Source organism: Nuphar pumila, chromosome 4, assembly GCF_984573655.1.
Source record: "Nuphar pumila chromosome 4, dmNupPumi1.hap1.1, whole genome shotgun sequence".
NCBI lineage: Eukaryota > Viridiplantae > Streptophyta > Magnoliopsida > Nymphaeales > Nymphaeaceae > Nuphar > Nuphar pumila.
The window spans coordinates 68572807-68599645 of NC_143252.1; the positions used below are offsets into that span (position 1 = coordinate 68572807).

At 35.8% G+C, this 26839-nt stretch overlaps 1 non-coding gene across 1 annotated transcript; it reads right to left on the bottom strand.

Moving 5' to 3' along the window:
* Positions 1 to 20329: 20329 nt before the first annotated feature.
* Positions 20330 to 20435, bottom strand: LOC149840260 (small nucleolar RNA R71). Its single transcript, XR_016431725.1, has one exon. It is a non-coding gene; the product is annotated as a small nucleolar RNA R71 (small nucleolar RNA).
* Between the last annotated feature and the right edge of the window lie 6404 nt (positions 20436 to 26839).

The following is a 26839-nucleotide window of genomic DNA, read 5'->3' on the forward strand; positions in this document are numbered from 1 at the left end:
ACTGGGCGTTTTTCCCAAAGGGGAAAGCCCCAACCAAATTTAATAAGATTTTTAATCAATAATGAACTTGGGAGGGGGAAAGAACGTTTGGGAAAATCCTTTAATGAGGAAGGTGAAGAGGCAGCATCAAGAATGGAAGATGGCCTGCCGTTTTGGGCAGGCTGTAATGAAAACAAAGAAAAAAAAATGGTAGTTGGTGAGACTTTACAAAATTCGACCTTCTGGAGATCAATCTTTCTATCCCTTCACGTTTTCCATTATCAAACGAGGTTTTTCCATTTTCGTTCTAACCTCACCTCCATTAGCTTTGAGGGAAACCTTGCAAGGGATCATTCGACGCACGTGAGGAGTAGAAGCAAGTTAACCTCCGAACTATGGTCTTCAACGAGTTGTTCCTCCACCATTAGAGACAAGAACCAGGCCGTTTCTGTCACTACGAGAGAAAAAAAAATGTGAGAGGTCGAACAAAGCTCAAATACAGATTTTTCTATCTTCACAAGGTAAGGGGCCTTGTATCACTATGCATGTGTTTGGTGTCTTATGAGACACGTATGTTGCAGATCTTTTGAAAATGCGTAGGAAAATGCATACGTCTAGCCGTATAAAATAGCCATGGTGTTTGTCGATTTCCTCATGTGAAGTTCTGGAATTTTCATTTTTATTTAGCCATGTCATTGTTTGGCATAAAACGTGTAGTTAGTGTTTGTCGATTTTCTCATGTGAAGTTCTAGAATTTTCATTTTTTGTTCAGCCATGTCATTGTTTGGCATAAAACGTGCAGTTAGTGGTTGTCGATTTTCCCATGTGGTAAGTTGCTAAAAGTTTCATTTTTGATCAGCACGTATTAGTGATGAAATTATTAGTCAAGCTTATGGATTTGTTCATGTTAGAAAACAGGATATTTTCCAGTAGAAAAAAAAATGCATGATTAGATGCTCATAGTGTCATAGTGTGTGCACTATTATGTTTCTAATATGTAGGTTACTTAGATTTGGGCAAACAACAAATAGATATGCATGACCATATCTCATCGGGTGATAAATTGTACATTATCATATTATTAGGGTGAGAATAATTATATATCTATGAAAATCAGAAATAAAGAGGTAAGATCAGATTTTTATTGTAATTCATTAATGGTGACATCTCCCAACAATCACCAACGTAATAATATTGAGTACAAAACTTATAACATGATTATTAGAAAATAATGCTCAAACCAATACAGTGATGTATTAAACTGAGTACATACGGGTGGCACGAGACATTGAAATTTGTTTCAATGTATAAATGAACAGAGTATGTGCAATATACAAAAATGAAATTCAGATCTGTTAGGTCTAGACCCAAAGTATCTTAACGCTAATGAAAAAAAATATTTCCCTCTCAAATTCGGTACGTGTGCGTGGGTGAGTATTCAATAGATTTGTTGCACTGAGACTTGGTTCTTGTAGTTGCATAATAGTATCTCAGCAACATTCATCTTGATGAGATTTGTTTTGATAGTAGTTACCTGGGTTCACAAGTGGAAAAAAATATATATATCTGTCTCTAAGCATCGGGCTACGTGGTTATACACCCCAGCATGCATATCCACGACACAGGTTAAGGGGGGTTTAACACCAAACATCTGGTCCAAATGCTTAGGAGTAGGAGTTGCTCTCATATTACAGCAGGCCACAGGTCGGGATAAATCGACCTGTACGCTTTCGGTTAGGAATAAGCAAATTCCCCTTGTAAAAATATTGACAGGGTGTATGTGCATCGTTTAGACCAAAGTAAGTACGATTAAATGTATACAGAAATTTTTGAGAGAAGTGAGACCCTATTAGCTATGAAATAGCCCAACGTCAGTTTGGTAAATCCATGGTCTGAGTAAGTACCATCTTGGGTCTCACCCTAGTGGTAAGGGCAGGTCGTGACCCACTTCGCAAGGCAGCACACGCTGCTCCTGCTGGTGTTGTCAGCACCACTTGTGCCAATGGCACCGCTGGAAAGCCGCGACCTGTACACACATCGTCGATGGTTAAAAAAAAAAAATTTACATCCTGGAAATAACCTACATTAATGTGTTAGTGGATTTCTCGATTGAGCCGATCAGCTTACACGACCTTCATGCATATCATTGAATCAATCAAAAAGATAAATAAATAAATTCTAGATTTCATGTAGTTGCAGCGAGTGCGACTCTACTATGAATGAAAACCTGTCATGGGATTCATGATAGTCACATTATAATACATGCAAACCTAATGCTTCCATTGAACTTATATAACTATCATGTGACAGTATATGTAAGAGCTCGTAGTATCATGTGGAAGCACCTATGAAGAGTTATGTGCCATGAAGGCGTACGAATAATGGGGTACGAAAGCGTACACCCTAGCCTAGAGAGAAAATAAAATACAGAACATCAATTATGTATATATATATATATATATATATATATATATATATATATATATATAGGTAGGTAGGTCTCAACGACCATTGCCAAGTTATCACTGGTAATTTGTCATACATGATTGAATATGCATACCTATCAAGAATGCGCGATCTTGTTCATGACAAAGAGAAAGGTGAAAATTATGATAGTATAGAGTATTGTTTCTGACGATGAATACAAATCCACTATCTAAATTATGATGGTCATATTTCAAACCTACTAGGAACCTGAAGCCGCCATAAGATTTTCTTATGAAACATGTGTTGCATTTGAGATTCACTATTATGCACATACTCAGAGTGGGTCTGAGATTTTCTACCATGTACATACATTAGCTATGGTAAAAGCATATGGTAGTACACAAGTTTGGATAATATGTCAATTTTATTATATGCTTATGAAAAGAATGTTAAACGTATTGATGCATATGACAAGTGAACGAGATAGCAATGATGTATTCATATTGATTATATTTTTGTATGTGACTTGTTAAATGCATATGCCTGTTATAACTGATCAATTAAGGAAGACCACGTGGCATGGTGGTACAATATTGAAGCTAGGCATACAAAACTCTTGTGGTGTCATGTGGGCACTTATGATATAAATTGATTTCATGGTAATTGCATGAAAATGATTATTTCCATGTTCAGAGTTGATTTGTATATGTTGTTTGAAGAGAAAATGCTAAATAAAGGGCATTTGACATGCCAAGATCAGGCGAAAGTTTAAAAAAATCGAGCTTGCGGTCTGCGGGACCATCGTAGTGCCATACGAACACTTAAGAACTGATAAAGTTGAATGATGTTATGTTGCGGCGTAACCAGAGGGGTACGATATGTATACCCTAGTACCAAAAACAAAAGTTAAATTAATACCTGATGACATAAATGAAAATTCTAGATACTGGGTATACCTGACCACGGTATATGTTACTGGTTTCCCACGACTCTATTTGGGATTCTAGGTATACCTGAAAGAGGGTATATGTTACTGGATTTTCCCCAAAGTTCTAGGTACACCGAAAGACAGTGTATGTTACTGGATCTAAACAAAACAAGAATGAAAAATTATGCACATATAAAATAATTAAGGGAATTCTGGGTATACCTAAAAGACGGTATATGTTACTGGTTTTCCGGGATACTGGGTATACCTGACAACGGTATATGTTACTGGTTTTCCAGGGCTCTGGGTACACCTAGAAGACGGTGTATGTTACTGGACCCATGGTCTACCTTGGAGAGGGTAGATGGTACAAGCTTCGAGGGACAATTTTGTTTTTGTGAGAGCGAGGCGTCTCACCCGGTCCCCAGTCCTCGGAGTTAGGGGACCAGGACTACCAATGCGTCCTAGGTGATAGATCCAAGTCTTCTGCAGAAGTACAGGGTGCATCCTAATTCTAGTTCTAGCCATTGAGGAGTACTCTCTCGGTCATGAACCGTCCCCTTTGGATATCCGTACGGCTAGTCATACGGGTTATAAAATAATAAACCCCTGTGTGGTCTCGATCCGCTACGATGTTGAATGCCTGTGCGTACCCATAGGGTAATTAACAAGATGAAACATAAAATTAGTGCATCAAAAAAGATCTTCAAGTAGATGCATACTGCTCGATGTTGAAATTGTCGGAGTAAACTGTGACTCCTGCAGGGTATGATTCAAATTGGTTTTCCTTTACATGGAAATTGTGATAACTTATGAATGATGTGTTGAACATTGATATTTGTGCTTTATGCACACTTTACATGAAATGTTTTAGTTAAGTCAGGTGTACATCCACATTAGTTTCAAAGTTGTTATTACTTATGTGAATATGGTTTATGCATATGATGGATCATGCTTGGATGTGATGGAATATATCATGAAATGCTTGACTTTAGTGACCTGTACATTTATCAATTGTTAAATGGTTATTAGTTCTATCCAAACTTGTTACACATATACTTGTACACATGACACTATGCACACTCATATGGATATTATGCTTCTTACTCAGACGTGGTAGTCTGACTCCTTCTAGTTTAATACTTTTAGGAAACGGTATGGCGAGCAATTGTGGTCGTCGCTGCAGACAGTGCTATGTGACCATATCTTCTTCGGATGTCCTGAGGATTTTTTACTTGTAATAAATCTTCATCTTGTAAATGATAACTTGTAGTATTTCAATGCAAGAATTTATTTTACTTAAATGCCTTGAGTTTGTGCTATTACTTGTAACCCGCCCAAATAATTTGACTAAGGATTTAATAAAGCTGTTCTACTGTTGTTTAGAAAACAAAAATTTATTCCAAAATTTTCAAGTTAAATATTTGGGGCGTTACAGCGGGATAGCATGATTTGTAGTCCCTCTTCTACAGTTTGGTACCTGCAGCAAGATGGTTGTTGTCACCTCGTAGTGGTCGCTGCCACACTTTGGCAGCACAGCCCAAACCGGGCCTGCAACGAGCGCATGGTGCCCCATGGCACCAAGTGGCAGTTTTTGGAGTGGGTCCGTCGTTGTCAACTCCAGCCCAGCAAGCTGGAATTTCCTCTTTTTCACCCCGTCTTTAGCATTGCAAGTGTGTTTGGCACGAGATTCAATGTCCCAATGAATATGTTAAGTATTCTGACTCGATACAATTGTGCTTTGTGTGCGCGTTTGCCCCATGGCACCGAGTGTCAACCTTGTTGTAGGTCTATTTTGGACGGACTCCAGCCAGCAGTGGGGTCTTTTCCTGTTTTGCCACGCCTTATAGATTGTTTTAGTAGGCTCCGGACTGCAGCCCATGGGGCTGCATGTGTGTTTGCGGCACGGGTTCAATTAACCCCATAATTCCAAGGATTGAACATGTCACAACATGAGCGCACGTGATGGTCCAAACAAATATAGTATTGCGTACGTAGTTATGTATTCGCAATGTAATGGTAAGAACCATCAATTGGTCTAGTATTGATTTACCCTCGTTGTGGGTATGGCCACCTTAGTAAAGAACAAATAATGTTCGCAAATGACACCTTATCAAATGCCCCTTTTAATAAAATGTGGTATGCATAGTCAAAAGGTTTATGGCTTGTTGTCCAAGCTAGTTTACGTAAATATGGTTCTGTTGGCGCAATAGATGAAAACCCATCAATATGTGTAGTTTGAATGCATATCTCTATGCATGTGTTCGCTTTAGCATAGAACGCAAAGTATTTGAGATTGATGCCTTACCGAGTGCTTTCAATAAAGGGTTTTCGTAATTACGAAAACTAAGGCGCATGCCATCAAATGAATGTAGTTGCATGGTCGTGTTCATTATATTTGATTGCACGAACCACTTTGGCACATTTAATGTATTTTCCCTAAGTACGTAAGGATCCTCGAGATTCATGTTTGAGATTATGGTCTTATGAGACTTATGCGACATTGGAACTCCTTGGCAAGTTTTGTGTTGGGCGATGGACCCACTTAGCGAGATGAGCTCGCTTATGGTTGAGAAGCATGGTTTATGATCTTTGGCACAACTTGTGAGTCACGCTTTACCGTGGCAAAATGCTTCTAACTGTCTCATCATAATGTGCAATGATTTTTATCGTCACTTAGTTAGTTCTCGTACTTATGGCATGTTGCACATACTTGTCCACTTGTATCTAGGCACAGACCACGATACTTATCTGTTCTGCATCACACGCTCTTCTGTGTTATTACATTAATTGGTTATGTTCCTTGATGCATACCATGTTATTGCTAGTAATTTTCATTTATTGTTCCACGTGTAGAATTGTCACTCTTATATACTTGCTCATGCTTAACTGTTCAATTATTGTAAATAAGCATGCGATGTATGTCTTGTATAACTGGCTTTTGACTTCCACACATTGGTTATCGTGTTTGGTTTGTCTCACCAGCTCGAAAGAGTACTGACCCCGTTTTATGGGGATACAGGTGTTTGCTTAGGCGTGCGATGGAGCTTGATGTGCAGCAGCGGACGCAAACCCACACTTCTAATACTTCAAGGATCTTGGCAGTTGTTTTGTAAAAGAGAAATTGTTGTATTATTTTGAAAATGTATTAAATAAAAGTTGTTTCTTTCACTGTTGTTTCACTCCTGCGACCCGCCCCGGAGTTCGCCGCTTATTTCCTATTTGGTACTTCTGCACTTGCATACTTGTTTTCAAAAAAAAAAAAATTACCCAAAAATCCAAAGGATTTTACAAGTCGAGAATTCTGGGGGCGTCACACTGGGTGCATGCTGGACGAGCCCAACTCGGTCCAGTGCACCCCAGCAATGGTTTCATGACCACAGACCACCATGAACCCAACAACAAAAGCAAAAAGGCATGGAATGCTGGAACTAACAGAAAAAAAATTATATAGGAGATGAAAAACTGAAATACGAAAATAGAAGAACAAAAGAAAACGATTTCAAATGGATGCAGCCATCTAACAATGTAAATCATGCTGAACTAATATAAAGAAACAACTTCTACAAGCTAATCCACCGTTGGGCCTGCATGCATAGATGCAATGCTCCGTCGGCTTCATGTGTATCGAAACCAAGTGTGTGTCGAGTTGAGTCTTCACCTTGGTGTTGAAAGGAGGAAGGTAGGTAGAAGCTGCACTATGCCAAGGGTGGGACACTCCCACAACTGGAGGAAGCAGAAGGTGAGAGGGAAGAGGGTGTAGGGGAGAGAGAGAGAGAGAGTGAACCACTTTTAGAAAAATCGCCCCACTTAATGGGGCTCGACTTTTCCAAGGGGGTTAAAAAGGAGGTTGGGTTTAAGATGGAGGATTGGGAAACCCCATACAAGATGTAGGGCTGGGGTGGAACACGTTTTTTCACCGCCGCCCAGCCCCTCCATTCACTTCCAAGAATTCGAATTACCTTTTAGAAATTACAAAAATGCCATGGGGTTGCCGCCCCATGCATCCAATAGTGTGTGTTCCAACTAACGATGGCTCTTTCCTCTTGGGAAGAGCCCTTGGGATCTCACTAGAATCCCAAGACAAGGGCTGCATGGTCACACGCACTCCCCAAGGGGAAGGTCGACCTCTCCTCCAAGCCTAAAATGTCACCTCTATGCTTCTTTATTCTAACTCATTATTACATCTTTTAATATCCTTTTTTTTTATTTGGGTAGTGCCAATCGTGGCCCTCCCTTTTTTAGCTATTAAGATCTCTTACAATAGTTCCACTAACCCAGCTGGTCAACGTGACCAGCTGGTTCCATGGCCTTAGTCGTCCCAAGGCCTTCCAACAAGGACAAATATGGCCTTGGTCGACTTTGACCACTCGAAGAAAGGATAGTTCATGTTATTGATTTTATTTTTCAAATAAATTCTAATTATTTTTCCAAGATGTGCAATAATTGTATTTTATATTATCCATGTAAATGATATTACACAACTATTCAAGCAAAGAAATCTTCATTTTGAACGAATTTGGTCTCGTTTAGGCCCTCGCTAATTTTCTAAGCGATCTCCCATAATTCACATGCACTGACAAAGTTTTTTTAGCGTTTGGACTTCAAATTTGGGGTAAATCACCATAGCTCTATTCCAAACTTGCTCTAAAAATTTCAGAGGTTAATTCGCTCTAGATTTCCCTCAATTACCTTTTTACGTAAAATTATGTGATTTAACCCGATTCTCAATGTAGGCTAAATTAAAAAAATTGCCAAATCAATAAAATTTCATCGATCTCAACACATATACGTAATATCATTACAAAATAAACCATGGACTTTACAACTGGTACTGGCGATCTTTTAAAATTCAGTGCTCGTACTGGTAACCTTTCAAAATCCAGTGCTCGTACTGGTAACCTTTCAAAATCTAGTGCTCGTACTGGTAATCTTTCAAAATCTAGTGCTCGTACTAGTAATCTTTCAAAATCCAGTGCTCGTACTGGTAACCTTTAAAAATTCAGTGCTCGTACAGGTAATCTTTTAGAATCCAGTGCTCATGCTGGTGATCTTTTAAAATCCAGTACTAGTACTTTGTCAAAATTCGGTCTTCATACTGGTCGCAACATAAATCTCACATTGGGGTTCAGACTCAATGTTAATCTTCAGATCTGTGAACCAAACAATCTTTATCAGACCTTTGGGTCACTCCATTCTGTTAATCTGACCTTTGAGTCACAATTTTGTCAGACCTCTGGTCATCCATTTTACCAAGTAAACCTTTGGGTCGTATCCTGCAATCATAGTCTTTCAAGATTCGACCTTTATGTCGAATTTGTCTATCAATTAGTTCAGAATCAATCATCAATCATTTTCTCTTGCGAGGGACCCTTTTTCCAAGGAGAGTTCGAGGGAGCTTGTTCTTCTCGCATGTCTTTATTGTTCGTTCGTTGAACCCCTTTTTCTAGGGAGAGTTTGAAGGGACTCATGTTTCACAAACAATTTGCAAAACAATATTCATTGTCACACAAGGAACCCTTTTTCTAGGGAGAGTTTCGACGGAAGCTCGTCCCCCTTGTAACCCTAAATGTCTTTTTTTAGGCCACCCCCATCGTCGAGAACCCTTTTTCTAGGGAGAGTGTGATGGACTCGTTCCTCTATGATATCTTTCCAACTTTTGTTAGCGGCCCCCTTTCCATAAGAGAAGCCTAGAAATAGGGAGTTTTGACGAAAATTTTATTTCTCTTCGAAACTTCGTTTTGCAAACACCTCCTCTTCAGGGAAGAGAGGAGTATCTTTTGTTACCCATTCAGGTAAGGGTCAACCCTGAGTCTCTCCTTTGGGGAAAGGAGAGGAGAATCTAGCCACAGATGTGTCACTTAGACAACAAGCGATTTCTTTCATCAAGGATTTCAAGAATATTTTGCCAATTTGTTATGAAAAATAGTTGTTGATGTTACGATAATGAAGTCGTTCATGATACTTCAAGTACAAGGTTTTGATGATGAACAAGTGAATCAACTGCATTTCTGCTAAGGCAATGAAGGAAGATTACAAGAATTGAGGAATTCGATGAAGAATCTTTGAAGACTAGTGTACAAATGTTAAATTCATTAAAAATCTTAGATTCTTGTAAGAGCCTTACTTAGAGTGCATATTTCGGTTGCATTTCACCTAAAAAGTCTTTAGAAAATCTTTTCTAAAAGAACCCTTCATGAAAATCTTTTTAGAAAACTCTTTATTTAATTTTTCGTATTTATTAGTCGACCAATAGACTCACCAGTCGACTAATCCTTTCGCGCCAAATTTTCTAAACAAAATATCATTTTGGTCAAATTAGTCGACCGAAGGTTTTATTAGTCGACCGGACAGAATGTCTATTTTCTGGAAATTTAGCAGCAGTCGACTAATGATTTTATCAATAGACTGGACAGAACATGTATTTTCGTAAAAATTTAGCAGCAGTCGACTGAAAGATTTTTCAGTCTACTGATGATATTATCAGTCGACTAACTTTTTCTCTAGTCGACTAAGTTTTAAAACTTCAGATTTTCAAATGGCTTGATAAACACATTAGTCAACTGACGATAACTGTCAGTCTATTAATAGTTAATTATCAGTCGACTAACTATTGTTCCAGTCGACTAATTTTGTCGTTTTTCCTGAAACTTTTAAAAAGCGTGTCTTTTTATTTTTCAAACGTTTTGATCATTCAAAATGGACTATTTTGACACCATTTCATACCCTCAACGTTTGAGATCTTTTAACTATAAATATGAGTGCATTCTACATTCAAAAATATCGAATTAAATGCAATCCAATTGAATTACTCTTTGCTTTTCACTCATATTCAGTTTCTCACTCACTTGATATTTTTCACTTCAGTTTTTCACTCAAATTCCTTTGAGAGATAGTGAATTCATGAGTTGAGTATTTCAACAACCTCAAAAGCCAATTGCATCTTATTTGCATTCATAAGAAGGGCTCGTAGGTTGTTTTGTAAGTTGTTTACTTATTTCATTTTTCTGTAAAACGAAGGACTCCTTGGTTTAAAGGAGTTGTTTGCTTTCAGTAGGTGTGTTACTGAAAGTGGGACCGAATTTGGTCTGTGTATGATCTTGTAGTTACACAAGGTTGATAGTAGAAATCTCAAGCGAGTTTTGCTTGGGGACTGGATGTAGGTCGAGAAAGACCGAACCAGGATAAATTATTGTGTTCTTTGTGTGATTGCTTTACGAATTGCAAAATCTGTCAAAATTCTGAAGACGATATTTAAAAGCACTATTCACTCCCCCTCTAGTGCTTGTTGCATCGATCCTACTGCACTTTCATTTGGTATCAAAGCAGGTTAGCTATATTTTGACCTTACTATCATCTGGCATGGCAACAACATCATCTCAGCACAAAGAAGGATGCTCCTTTGTTCGTCCTCCTCTCTTTGACGAAATAAACTATGGATACTGGAAAGTGAGAATGACAATATTCTTATAATCCATGGATCTCGAAATTTGGAGAGTTGTTTCAGAAAAGTACAAAATGCCATCAACTGATTTCAGTCAATGGACCGATGAAGAAAAGAAGACTGCTTCACTTAATGCCAAAGCTATGAATGCATTGTATTGTGCCATTGACAAGGTAGAGTTCAATCATATCTCTCAATGCTCTACAACAAATGAAATTTGTCATACTCTTCTCGTGACTCACGAAGCTACGTCAAAGGTAAAGAAATCTAAAATCGCTTCTTTAGTTCATAAATTTGAATTGTTTAAAATGAGGCAAAATGAATCTATATCGAACATGGTAACAAGAATGACCGATATCACTAACACTCTAAATTCCCTTGGAAAAGAATATTCATAAGTGAATTTAGTCAGAAAAATCCTAAGGTGTTTAACTCCTGAATGGGAGAGAAAAACCACAGCTATAGAGAAAGCAAATGATTTAAACACTCTCACTCATGAAGATTTGGTTGGTAACTTAATGGCATATGAAGTCCAACTTCAAGACAGACAAAAAGAAGAACCCAAGAAGAAATATCTTGATTTTAAGGCTACTTCTGACTCTGAAAATTCAGTAGAAGATGAAGATGATGATGAAGATATTGCTCTCATTACAAGGCAATTCAAAAGATTCATCAAAAGGGGAATATTTCAAAGAAATGTAAAGAAAGCGGATTCTTTCAATCCTAATGAAGTCAAGTGCTTTAACTGCAAAAAGGCAGGGCACATCAAGAAAGATTGTCCTCTTCTCAAAATCAAGACCAAGGACCAATTCAAGAAGAAAAAGGTGTTTCAAGCATGTTGGGATGATAATGACTCCTCTTTCAATGAAGAATCAAATGAAGAAGTCGCCAACATGTGCTTTGTAGCACAAGAAGACTTGGTAAGTCAATTTGAGTATGATGATTTATTAGAAGCATTCAATGATTTATATGCTAAATTTAAGAGTCTAAGTTCTAAAAACAAAGAGTTAAAAACTGAAATTTCAACTCTTGACTCTCAAAACAAAGTGTTACTTCAAGAGATAGAAGATCTCAAGAAGGAAAACTCTTGTCAAGCATTTGAGATAAAAGAAATTGGAATTAGAACCAATCTCTTACAAAAAGAAATAACTAGTCTAAAAGAAAAATCAATGATCTTCTTTCTATAGTGAACAAATTCACAAATGGTCAAGAGAATCTAGAAAGACTTCTTGGTTCTCAAAGATGCTCGGTTATTAAAACCGGATTGGGATATTGTAAACACCCCAAATTTTCACCCTCATCAAGTGTTTGTCCATTTCATGTGTCATTGCATATCATTGCATGTATTCTGCATACCATTTCATTGCATTGCATAGCATTGCATGTCATTGCATTTCATTTTCGAGATCCACACTCCTATTTCAAAACATTCAATCCAGATTTGAATTTTAAAGCTTTTATTTCAAAATCAATTTTAAAACCTGGGTTTTTATTCAATACTCTGTCATTTTCCAACCCCAGGACTTTATATTTCGAAATATTTTCTCAAGAAAACAATCTGGATTCATTTCAAATTCAAATTTTAATCGATTTCAATTCACAGATGAGACCCATTGAGGTGGTGTCGCTTCTGAATTCCTCTATTCATCAAGTTTCTCAAAGTTTTGAAAGTTTCAGTCCGATCAGGACTCTGTCCCAGAGTCCTAATCCAGTCAGGAGTCTGTTTTGAAACCTGTTTTACTTCCATTTTTAGTCTTTTTCGATTATTGTCAAAATTTAGGTCATTTTACAGAGTCTAGTTAGTTCAAAACTCTATTTTAGAGTTCGGTCGAGTTAGGAGTCTAACCCTGACTATGTTTTCTGACGTATTTCATCATTTCTTGGTAAAATCTTTCAAAAAATTTTACATTTGAATTCTAAAATTTAAAATCTCAGAGTCCTAAGAGTTCAGGACTCTAACTCGGAGTTCCAGTTCGCTTGAGACCCTATTTTCAAAGATCTTGAATTTCAAATGTCGATTTTAACCCTTTTTCAAAGCCATTTTCAGTGTTTATTTCAAAATTCTTCAAAATTCGATGTGGGCCCACTCAGTTGGCACCATATCTAGAGGAGTTCTAACCTAGTTAGGATCCTATGCCATTTCAAAAATTATAACTTTGAAGTTTGTCTTTGAAAATCCTTTTGAAAACTCCTTCAATTTCAAGTTTTAAAATCGCTTTTTGAAAAACTCAAGTAGGGCCCACTCGGGGTGGTGCCATATTCTAGTCAGTCAGGGCTAGACTAGGGTTAGTTGATGTCTTGGTTAGTGTTAGAGGTTTAGAAGAGTCAAAACCATTTTGAAAGTTAGTTTTTAAAACTAGTGTTTTTAAAGGTTTTTAAAGGTGTTTTAAAAAGCCAAATGTAGAAAATGCCAAGTGGCATTACATTTGGGGATTTTTTAGAAAAGTCTAGGGGTTAATTAGGCACTAGTTTAGATAATTTAGGCTAGGGGTAGTTAGGTCTTTCCACCCAAAAATCGCCCCCCCCTTGTTAGAGTCCAAAAAATTCAAAATTCCCAATTTTTAAACCTAAAAAAATTCTATAAATAGTCTCCATAAGGGGGTCGATTTTTCCAACTTGCTCTCCTTGGGATTCTTGGAGCTTCTCTCTCCTCTCCAGCCCTTCCTCCATTGCAGCCACCTCAAGGTAATTATTTTGTTTAATTTTTAGCTTTTATTTCATGTTTTTAATAGTTTTAAATCAATTTTAGCCATTAATACCTCCTATTTCATGGATTCAACCATGGTTTCACCTCAAGAACCATCAAGAATCAGCAAGAACGATCCAAGAAGGTGATATAACCCTGTTTTGGGTGATTTACAGGGATTTTAATCCATTAGAATTGATTTTAATATGATTCTTTACATTATTAACCAATAAAATATATGATTTACCCTTTTAATGGGTTAAATCTATGTTTTAAAGGTGATATCAAATTCCAGCCATTGATTCCCTGTTTTTATTTTATTTTCATGGTTTATTCATGTTTGTTTTACGTTCTATAGCATAGAAATAATTTTTATTTACTGTTTTATGGTTTATTTTATTGATTTACATTAGTTAATGCATGGTTTTTCAAGTTTCTTAAATTTCTGTGTGTTTTAGGTTTAGAACAGTAAAGATAATGTTATTTCGGATCAAAGTACTCATTGTTTATTTCTGGTTTTTTTATATGTGATGCATGAATGAGTTATTGAGTTACTGTAGAAAAATCAGAGGTTTTGGATCTCGGAAACCCTGTCAAAAAAATCAGACATCAAATCGGGTTTTTAAAGCTTTAAAATCGTGGTTAAAATCAAGAAGGTAACTTGCTGTTATGATATTTCTCTCATCTTATATCTGATTTTAGATCTGTAAAATGCTATGGATTCACATTAAGTAGATCTATCTGATGTGAAATTTTAGGATTTTTTTATCACTGTTTAGTATTTTTACCCTTTTAGAGAATCTGTTTTTAAATTTAAAACTCGTTAGGGTTTACCAAAACCCTAATCAGACTTGTGTTAGTCATAAATCCTAAACCACAGATCCGATTCATGATCTGTAAAAAGTGAGTATTGCTATTTTTCTGTCTAATGTTTACTATTAAAATTTCAAAGATTTTTGTTTAAGTTTATTATTTATGTTTGTATTTTCAATCTGAAACAGCTGTTTTAATCCCTGTTAAAAGAGATATATTTTAGCTCAGATTGCCAGAAAGGTTTCTCCCTAACCGGAGATGATTTTTCCGATCTGTAAATTGGAAAATTTTTGTTTTTCTTCTTAGTTAGTCTCTGTAAAATTTCATAAATTTTCATAGAGATTTGACCCCTGGTTCGGGTCTTGGACTGAGACTGGTTGGTGAACTAGGTCAAAAATAGCATATTTTTAGGGTTTGATGCAATTTTCGGGTTAATTTAATGTCAAAAAATTATTTTTATAATTCTAAGTCAAAACTAGAGTTATAACAAGTGAAGGTACCAATTTTTATGGATTTTGGAATCCATTTGATGTCTGAATTAATAAAATTGGAAAATAGGGTACCCGAAGAATTCCAAAACACTGCAAAAATCACAAAATCTGTGATATTCTTGAATTTTCGTACATAGGCATATATTTTTAGGGTTTAATCATGTTTATAATCATATTAGGATGCTTTAGGTTTAATTTGATGCTCATTTGATTTCATTTAGTGCATAAAACCTAAGTTTTACCAAAATATTTTCTAAAAACCCTGATTTCAAGGCCATAGTCTTGCTATCAGGGGCAATTTAGTCATTTGACCTCAATTTCGAAATCCCTAACCTTAGTTTTCATGTGTTTAAGTATGTCATATCATATTTTAGCTTAGTTTATTCCATTTGAATTTCAAAACTTGCATTTTATCAAAATATCTTTCTAAAAACCCTAATTTCAAGGCCATAGTCTTGTTATTAGGGGTATTTTGGTCATTTTGACCCCAATTTCGAAATTTCATATCTTATCTTCCTTATTTATTCAATTTTATTTCATACTTTATCATTTTGATTTAATGGAATCATGGCAAAAAGGTTTATATCTAGCAAAATCCAGCAATTTCCTGATATTGCTGGATAAATCTAGAAAAGCCAACATATCATCACTAACAAAGTTTTCTAGTTTTGCAGGTACATTGAAGACTTTATTTTTCATGTATTTAAATTTCAATAGTGATATAATTTATAATTAAACTTTGGAATAAGAATTTACATTTCCTGCTTAGCTTAGGCAACATTGCATATAGTTTATTTTTTTAAATAATGTTAATGTGTGATGGATGATGATTCATGCATATTCAAACTCACTATGGTCTACACGAATGACACATACACTAGCTTTTATGAAGTTTATAAACTTGGTGGAATTCGTATTTATGGCCATAGTCAGAATACGAAAGATACCCAGATTTATGATCTTCACATTAGCCACATTCAGCCTACACTCTTAGGCTAACTTCAAAATGCACTGCATTTTTCAAAAATACAAAAAGTATTTATCAATTCCTCAAATTCATATTCATTCATTTCATGCATTTGCCAATTCCAATTCAAATTCTAAGTCAAGGAAATTGCATTCCTCAAAATCTCCTAAGTCTTATAGCAAAATCGATTTTCCCAAAAGCATTGAATTTCAAAGAATATTTCAAGTATTTTCCAAGTTCCAACTTCAAATTTTCTAAGTTAGAATTTCAATTTCAAAGTTTGAATTCAGAGAAACCAAGTCTCTCAGAATCAATTTTCACCAAATGTCAAGGATTCCTCAAAATCGATTTTTACTTCTCTCAGAAGTACATTTCAAATCCCATTTCACGATTTTTCATGTGATATCATTTCCAAGATTTACATTTTCTAAATATTTCAATCATTCAAAGCAAACATCATGTGCATTTTCTGAAAATTCATAGCACATGCCTGATTCTATGTGCATTTAGAAATTAGAATATGATTTAGACAAGTTGAATAGAGTAGAGCATAAGATTGATCCTTGGTTCAATTACCCCTGTTAAAGGTGGCAGGAACGGTTGAACCTCGTACCGACAGGCGAGTCCCATTCTACGGATTTTTCCCGCATTTTAAAAACGGAGGCGAGTTATTTTCAAAGGTCAGTTTGACTTGCAAAAGTAAAATTTTGCGATGATAACAGATATAGCTTCTTTGATACTCAAAATAGACCAAACTATGTGGTGAAGAATCAAAGACAATATTCTCAACCATTTGTTCAAAGAACTAAATTTTCTAGTTATAATAGAAATGCATCTAATCATAGAACTTATAATGCTTATAAGCCTAGACATGATTACTCTAGAAATGCTAAATCTTTTTAACAAAGGAAACCAAAATCCAAATGGATATGGGTTCCTAAGACTAACTCTCATGGACCCAAAAATAGAAAGGGGTCAAATGCTTTGTCTTCTAATTTTGTTGTAGGTACACAAAATAAGGAGCAAATGGATATTGGACAGCGGTTGTTCCAAACATATGACTGGAAGACCGGAGTTATTTTTCACCCTCCAAAGTAAGGATGGAGGAACCGTCACCTTTGGTGACAATAATAAGGGAAAAATAATCGGTATTGGTAACATTGATAATCCAAAATTTCCCTTAATAGAAAATATTCTTTTAGTAGATGGTTTAATGCATAATTTATTATCCATTAGTCAATTATGTGATAAAGGTTTTCTTATTTCTTTTGAACATGATTTATGCTTAATTTCTGATTTTCAATCTAAAAAGATCATTTTTAAAGGTAAAAGAAGGAACAATGTGTATAAACTTTATGAGTTACCCACTTTTAATGAAAAATGTCTTATTGTTTCAAATAAAATTCAATGGTTATGGCACAAGAGACTTGGACATGTTAACTTTAAAATTATCTTCAAGTTATCCAAGAATGATCTTGTTAGAGGCCTACCTAGAATACCATATAAGAAGGATCACTTATGTGATGCTTGCCAAATGGGTAAACAAATCAAGAGTTCTTTTAAAGCAAAAGATATAGTTTCAACAAAACGTCCTCTTGAACTTTTACATTTAGATCTATTTGGACCATCTAGAATTCAAAGTTTGAATGGTAGTGATCATGCATATAATTCAGGGTTAATTAACATTAAAATATGCATGATTTTATAAAATAATGTTTCAAAAACCCAATTTTATGTTAGTTTTCGAGTAAATGTGCTAAAATGATTTAAAAATAGAAAATGCATGAAAAATAGTTTTATTTTACATTTTTATGCATATTTTAGTTTTTGTTATAGTCATAGTAGTTTAGTTTTAGTTTTCAATTAAAAATAAAAAAAATATATAAAATAATAAAAAAAATAGAGAAAATAGTTTTATATTGTTAATAAAATCATTTTAAATGTTTGTTTTTTTTAGAATAGTTAGAATAGTTTTTGAGTTTTTTTATAAATAAGTTTTGTTTTTTTTGAAAACTTTATAATAAAATGGTTTGCATAGTTTTTGATTTTTGAAAACTGAAAAAAATAAACACAAACCAGTTTAACAGGTTTGCATTTCAAAATAAAAACTGTTACAAACCGGTAAACCGGTTTGAATTGTTTTAAAAACCCAAAAATGAAAATATTTCAGTCGTCTCCCTCTTCCTGAGCCACAGCCCTCTCTTCTTCTCCTTCCTCTCCACTTCTTCTGATCTTTTCTTCCCCTTCTCCCTCTTTCTCTCTTCTTCCCTGTTTTCCGGTGGAGAGATTTCCAGCAACGGCGGCGGCGTACGGGAGGAGGCCGGCCACTTCTTTTCTAACCCCTCTCAAGGCACGGTGAGTTCTTCCACTTCTTCTTCAGATCTTCTTCTTCTTCTTCTTCTTCTTCTTCTTCTTCTTCTTCTTCTTCTTCTTCTTCTTCTGGTTCCTTAATGAATTCAGGTTGTATGGCTTTGTAAGAAAAACTAAAAAAAAGTTGAAATCAAAACAGAAAGAAAGAAAAAAATTTAAACTCGATCGTTTCTGTTTCCAAATTGTTTTTTCCGATTTTTTATTTTTGTAATTGATGTTGTAGTTAGATGAATTTTGATTCAAAATTCCAATTTATATTCTGAAATCCATAGTGTCTTCGATTTAAAAACCTATCACCGGATTACAATACTGTGCTTTAACCAGAGAGAGACTGATTTTTGAATCAGTTTTACTGTTTTTCCGGTGACTAAAATGTGATTCCGTTTTCTGGTTTTCCGGTGGCTAATTGATTTTTACTCATTGATCGATTGTTGAAATTCAATTGAGAGTTGTGTTTTAATGATCTCCAATAGCTGTAACATTTGATTTCCACCTGTGTAAGCAAGAAACTCAAGAATTTCAGCCGTGATTCATAAAGGAATCTGATGAACTTCAAGGATATTTTTATCATTTTCCGGTGACTATTGTTCATTACATTTTCTGGTGAACAATACTTCTGTTGGAAATATCAGCGAATGTTTTTTATCGGATGTCTGAATCTGATATGAGTGTGGAAATTACTGATTTTTGAATAAATGAGGAACTGGATCATTTAGAAATCTGATTTGTGATTAGTTGACCCGGATATTATTTGATCCACATATATTGGTTAAGTTTTTCGGTGATGCTACTGATTGCTGTCATTGTTCAATGATCCTCATTGCAGCTGGAATTTTTGGTGACCATTGATCACATGATCTCAGAATTTTAGGGTGGATGCATGGATTGCTTTTAAGTTTACATTTTTGAATCGGTTTAAGTACTATCGAATTTGATTGCACTATCCGAATTCGGATAATTAGGTGTTAGTTTTTGTTTTTCTTTCGTGTACTGCTCGTGTTTCGTTTGAATTGTGCAGGATTGCAAGGGATTGGAGCTGAAGCAATTACGTGACACGACGAAGTACGAAGAATAAAGCTTCTTTTTACTTTTTAGTTTAGAATTAGGAATTTAATTGGGTTTGTAAATATTGCACTTTACGCCTTCTGCGAAGGGTATTCATTTGTTGTAATAGTTAGTTGTTTTTACCTTTCTTGAACATTTTACATTTCAAATAATTCGGTAATAAAGATTAGTTTAGATTTGTGTACTTGAATACGAAATATTCCCGTTCCCTGAGTTCGACCCGGTCTCATCCACTAGTGAGAACCGGTTTTTATTATTTGATGACTGGTTTTCACATGTTTTACATTTAAAAATCTTTTCAAAATTACAACGATTTAAAAGAAGACATCAAATTTTTGGCACCGTTGCCGGAGAACGGCGTAATATTAGTATTCACTTTATTGCCAAGTGTTTCTGGCATTTAGGTTTAGAACCACGTATGTGCATCTCTTAGAGACGAGCTTACTTTTCTGCACAGCCCACCTATTAGGATCCCCTTAGAGGTGACTGTGTACGATTGGTAGCGTACACATAGATTTTATATTTCTTTGCATAATCTCTGTTATGTGTAACTGCGTGGTGTTTGTTTAGTTTTCGTTGTTTTTAGTTTACTCGCTTTGTGGTTTGCGTGGTTTGGCCGCTTAGTGCGTTAGTTAGGTAGAAAACCCAAAGTTAGGACGTGAGCTACACCGGTCTACTACGAGGTGTATACAAGGGCGACGCTCACTTGACCCTGAGCTGGTAGAGCCGATTGAGGACCCCGAGTCCCTTATTAGGAGAGCCCAGAGATCTGCAACCATGGCTGAGAATCAGCAGATTACTCGTCCTCTAAGGGAGTATTTCATGCCCAACACTTACACTCCCGCCTCCTGCATCACAAGACCTGATGTAGGAGCAAACCATTTTGAGATAAAGGCCAGTGTGATCCAGATGCTACCTTCATTTTATGGCCTTAGCAATGAAGACCCATATCGTCATCTCGATGAATTTCTAGAGATTTGCTCGACAGTGCGAATCAACAACTTTGGAGATGATGCGATGAGGTTGACCCTGTTCCCCTTCTCTCTGAAGGACAAAGCGAAGAGTTGGTTAAAATCATTAGATACTGTTCGAATTACCACTTGGGAACATATGCAAAGAGAATTTTTAAAGAAATATTTCCCAATTGGTAAAACGAACCAGTTTCGTAAAGCGATAACTAGTTTTTCCCAAATTGAGGGAGAACAGTTTAATGAGTCATGGGAGAGATTGAAAGATCTTCTCCGCAAGTGTCCCCACCACCAGGTGCCTCGCTGGCAACTGGTGCAATATTTCTATGACGGTCTTACTGAAAAGAACCGTCAAATGGTGGATGCCCCGTGTGGGGGCACATTTATGCTCAAAAGTGAGGATGAAGCATGGTCGCTTTTTGAGACATTGAGTGAGAATTCGATGCACCATGCGACAGCCTCACGGTTCGATAGGGCTGCACCTACACAGGATAGCATTAAGAAGGCAGGTATTTTTGAGTTAGGGATGAACCTTGAGTTGAGCAACAAGGTAGACCAACTGTCCCAGAAATTAGATCAGTTCTTGTTGGGTCCCTCCCCTGCCATGCAGGTGTGCGCGTTGTGTGCGAGTCCTGCACACCATGTCTTCGAGTGCCCAGTTGCGCCACAATATCCTGAGTTTGTCCAAGAGCAAGCTCAGATGGCTCAAAACTTCGCTAGGCCCGTACCTAATCCATTTTCCAACACTTATAACCCAGGCTGGCGAAATCATCCCAATTTCTCATGGCGCAACTCACAGATCCACCCCCCCAACCCTTCCCAGAGTCAACTAAGTCAAGGCGGTTATGCGCCTGGATTTCAAAGATCCAATTATCCCCCAGTCCAACATGTTTATACTCATCCCCAGTCTCATGATCCTTTGCATAATCAGTCTTTTGAGGATAAGATTTTGCAAGCTTTGAGCTCACATACCCAGTCTATTGCAAAATTAGAGACTCAAATGGGGCAGCTTGCCGAAGCACTTAGCAGGCGAAGTGAGGGGACATTGCCTAGCCAGCCTATTGTCAACCCTAAGGGAAAGGAACCCATGCATAGCTTGCATATGACCGATGCACATAAAGAGCAAGCTTAAGTAGTAACCCTTAGGAGTGGGAAGCAGTACCAAGCGAGGGAGGCTGTAGAAGAGAGAGAGAAGATAAGCGAAAAGCAGTCTGTCCCTAATGTTTTACCTCAGGAAAGCGAGAAGGTTCTTCCATCTGAGCCTTCACCATCCTACATTCCCAAAGCCCCCTTTCCTGAGGCGTTAGAAAGGCCGAGAGCATTAGGTAAGTCCGGAGTGAACATGCAAGAGATGCTTGAGATATTCAAGCATGTTCAGATAAACCTCCTCTTACTAGATGCCATCCAACAGGTCCCTGCATATGCAAAGTTCCTCAAAGAACTTTGTACGCAAAAAAGGAAGTCGATGTCCCATGTGCAGAAAAAGATTTATTTAACTGGGCAGGTGAGCGCAGTATTGCAACATCAAACCCCACCTAAGCTTAAGGACCCAGGGACTCCTATCATCTCATGTGTCATAGGAAACATCACTGTTGGGCGTACATTGCTCGACCTTGGGGCAAGTGTTAACATCTTGCCGGGTTTCTTTTATGACCAATTTGGATTGAAAGAGATGAAACCTACACCTATGACTCTTCAGCTTGCAGATAGATCTATCAAGGTCCCTAGAGGAATACTTGAAGATGTTTTAGTCAAGGTGGAGGATTGTTATTTCTCTGTCGACTTCGTGATATTAGATATGGAGGGAGTTGATAGCCACAGCAGACTCCTATTATTCTCGGTCGCCCCTTCCTAGCTACCGCAAACGCGTGCATTAATTGCCGCACTGGTGCGATGGATGTGTCATTCGGAAATAGGAAGATGCGGTTAAACATTTTTCGTGCTGCAATGGGGCCTGCTGTTGAGGAGGCTTCTTTCGAGGTTGATGTCATTCAAGACCTCGTAGAAGCAGAATATGCTTGGTTATTGAGTGATCCACCTCATGAGGAGGATAAGGAATCATTAGAAGAGGATCACCTAGAATTACGTGAAAATCAGATAGGTGAGTTGAGTTGGATCGGGCACTTCGAGCCATTTAGAGGTAGACAGGACGGGAACATAGTGCGCAGTGTCACAGATGACACTATTTTTCATAGAGAGCCCGATTGAGTCTGACTTCATGTCCATTGATCTCATGGACGATGAATGATTTTTTTAGGGATCCGTCTGGCTGGGGACGTGAAACTTAGCGCTTTATGGGAGGCAACCCATATCTTGTATATTATTAGATTTGCTTAGAATTTATAGATTTTATTTTGTTTTTACTTTTTCGTTTCTTTCATGAGTTTTCCATGTTCTTTTTGTTTCATTCATGGTTTTCATGTTTTGTCATGTATACATTGCATTTATTACATTCATAGAACGTGCATTTTTAATTCATGTCAGGTTATTCTACTCTTTTCCCTCATTTATTTCCTCTCATGTGCATTCACTTAGTTTCATATAAGCATGGGGGAGTGTCACTAGGACAGTGTCATTCAAGCATGGGGGAGGGTGTAGTTTGCACACCTTGATATTTCTGTTTACGTTCTTGCACATGTTTACACATCTCTCATGAAAAGTAGATTTTTAAAGAAAGAGTTTGAACTTATATGAATGTTATTTCAAATCTGATGTTTTTAGAAGATTTTTAAGCCCCACGAAATTTTTTTTTGACATAGATCTAAAAATTATGTTTGTTTATGCGGATTTCAAAGAAATGATGATAGATACATGTTAGAATTTATTTTGAATCATAAATATGAATATGCACAGTTCTATTTTTGAAAAACTAAGCAAATGAACAAAAGCGTAAAAATGAGCTCAAAAAGTGAGAAAAAGCATGTGTTAGGTTGTTTGGATAATTTCACAATCCTTAGTAGATGGAACTTAGATGTAAGTTGAAACTTTTAATTCCATTTTCGAAAAGGAGAGTGAAAAACTTCGTGATCCTAAGTAACTAAGAACAGATACAAGTTGAAATGTTTGACTCTCATGTTATAAAGGTGAATGAAGGAAGTCACTTTTATGTCTTAGTTGATATCTTTTGGTATGTATTGAAAAAGTATAGAAGATATTGACATTGCACAAGGCATAAAAGCAGACCACACGCAAGCTATAAGAGAAAAATAAGTGCGCAAAAAGAAAAAGCGTGAAAAGAAAAAAAAGAGAGAAAAGAGCTTAAAAAGAAAGAAAAGTTCAATGCTTAGAAGTGTGATTGAGAAAACCTGTGTAGAAAACATATGAGTGAGGATAAGTAAATAATAATATGTTTTTATTGGATTTTCTAAGAATAAAACATAAATAATTGTGATATTTAGAAAAGTGAAAGAAATTCTTTTTCTGTGGTGGTATATAAAAGACTCTAATTATATTGTGATTTTGAAATAACAGGAAATATTTGTGAAAATAAAGTCTTTGATTACCTACTGCTTATGAGGATGTGTAATATTTTGCATACATGACAGAGATGTTTGTGGGTAGCATCACTGCAAACCCTCACGAGACCTTACTCATCCACTGGGATAACCCAAGGGTTGAAAGGGCTTGTTGCATGAGCAAAATGCAACCGTGATTCCTACGAAAGTGAGTTAGGTGATAGCTTGATTTCTTGCATTTTTCTAGTTTGCTCGAGGACTAGCAAAACATAAGCATGGGGGTATTTGATCATGCATATAATTCAGGGTTAATTAACATTAAAATATGCATGATTTTATAAAATAATGTTTCAAAAACCCAATTTTATGTTAGTTTTCGAGTAAATGTGCTAAAATGATTTAAAAATAGAAAATGCATGAAAAATAGTTTTATTTTACATTTTTATGCATATTTTAGTTTTTGTTATAGTCATAGTAGTTTAGTTTTAGTTTTCAATTAAAAATAAAAAAAATATATAAAATAATAAAAAAAGTAGAGAAAATAGTTTTATATTGTTAATAAAATCATTTTAAATGTTTGTTTTTTTTAGAATAGTTAGAATACTTTTTGAGTTTTTTTATAAATAAGTTTTGTTTTTTTTGAAAACTTTATAATAAAATCGTTTGCATAGTTTTTGATTTTTGAAAACTGAAAAAAAATAAACACAAACTGATTTAACCGGTTTGCATTTCAAAATAAAAACTGTTACAAACCGGTGAACCGGTTTGAATTGTTTTAAAAACCCAAAAACGAAAATATTTCAGTAGTCTCCCTCTTTCTGAGCCACAACCCTCTCTTCTTCTCCTTCCTCTCCACTTCTCCTGATCTTTTCTTCCCCTTCTCCCTCTTTCTTTCTTCTTCCCTGTTTTTCGGTGGAGAGATTTCCAGCAACGGCGGCGGCGTACGGGAGGAGGCCGGCCACTTCTTTTCTAACCCCTCTCAAGGCACGGTGAGTTCTTCCTCTTCTTCTTCTTCTTCTTCTTCTGGTTCCTTAATGAATTCAGGTTGTATTGCTTTGTAAGAAAATTTAAAAAAAAGTTGAAATCAAAACAAAAAGAAAGAAAAAAATTTAAACTCGATCATTTCTGTTTCCAAATTGTTTTTTCCGATTTTTTATTTTTGTAATTGATGTTGTAGTTAGATGAATTTTGATTCGAAATTCCAATTTATATTCTGAAATCCATAGTGTCTTCGATTTAAAAACCTGTCACCGGATTACAATACTGTGCTTTAACCAGAGAGAGACTGATTTTTGAATCAGTTTTACTGTTTTTCCGGTGACTAAATTGTGATTCAGTTTTCTGGTTTTCCGGTGGCTAATTGATTTTTACTCATTGATTGATTGTTGAAATTCAATTGAGAGTTGTGTTTTAATGATCTCCAATAGCTGCAACATTTGATTTCCAACTGATTCCACCTGTGTAAGCAAGAAACTCGAGAATTTCAGCCGTGATTCATAAAGGAATCTGATGAACTTCAAGGATATTTTTATCATTTTCCGGTGACTACTGTTCATTACATTTTCTGGTGAACAGTACTTCTGTTGGAAATATCAGCGAATGTTTTTTATCGGATGTCTGAATCTGATATGAGTGTGGAAATTACTGATTTTTGAAAAAATGAGGAACTGGATCATTTAGAAATCTGATTTGTGATTAGTTGACCCAGATATTATTTGATCCACATATATTGGTTAAGTTTTTCGGTGATGCTACTGATTGCTGTCATTGTTCAATGATCCTCATTGCAGCTGGAATTTTTGGTGACCATTGATCACATGATCTCAGAATTTTAGGGTGGATGCATGGATTGCTTTTATGTTTACATTTTTGAATCGGTTTAAGTACTATCGAATTTGATTGCACTATCCGAATTCGGATAATTAGGTGTTAGTTTTTGTTTTTCTTTCGTGTACTGCTCGTGTTTCGTTTGAATTGTGCAGGATTGCAAGGGATTGGAGCTGAAGCAATTACGTGACACGACGAAGTACGAAGAATAAAGCTTCTTTTTACTTTTTAGTTTAGAATTAGGAATTTAATTGGGTTTGTAAATATTGCACTTTACGCCCTCTGCGAAGGGTATTCATTTGTTGTAATAGTTAGTTGTTTTTACCTTTCTTGAACATTTTACATTTCAAATAATTCGGCAATAAAGATTAGTTTAGATTTGTGTACTTGAATACGAAATATTCCCGTTCCCTGAGTTCGACCCGGTCTCATCCACTAGTGAGAACCGGTTTTTATTATTTGATGTCTGGTTTTCACATGTTTTACATTTAAAAATCTTTTCAAAATTACAACGATTTAAAAGAAGACATCAAATAGCAAGTATGCTTTTGTTATAGTAGATGATTATTCTAGATTTACATGGGTCATTTTTCAAAAAAGTAAAAATGATACTTTTTCTGAATTTTTTAAACTTTGTAGAAGAATTACAAATGAAAAATCTACATCTATTATTAAAATTCGTAGTGATCATGGTGGTGAATTTGAAAATAAATCTTTTCTAAAGTATTGTGATTTACATGGTATATCTCACAACTTTGCTTTTCCTAGAGCGGCTCCACAAAATGGAGTTGTTGAAAGAAAGAATAGAACTTTGCAATAATGTGCTAGAACCATGCTTCAAGATAAAAATTTACCAAAATACTTTTGGGTTGAAGCAATAAATACAACATGTTATGTTTTAAACTGTGTTCTTATTCGACCAATTTTACATAAAACATGTTTTGAATTGTATTATAATCGTATACCAAAGATCTCATATTTCAAAAATTTTGGTAGTAAATGCTTCTTGTTAAATACCAAAGATAATCTTGATAAGTTTGATTCAAAATCAGATGAATCAATATTTCTTGGATATTCTTCTAGAAGTAAAGCTTATCGTGTTTTTAATAAAAGAACATCTTTCATTGAAGAATCTTTACATGTTGCATTTGATGAGAATTGTGAGCAGGTTATTCCTCCAAGCGAAGGAGAAGAAGTAATACTTCAAGAAGAACCTTTGATAGAGAGTACTTCTCAAGAAATTGTTCCTCTTCAACCGGTTTGGAAAGAAGTTTCCAATCATCTACATGAAAAAGTTATTGGAGAAATAAAGAGTGGTGTCCAAACTAGAAGGCAATTAGAAAAATATATTGCAAATATTGCTTTCATATCTAAAATAGAACCAAAGAATATCAATGAGGCTTGTGATGATGAATTTTG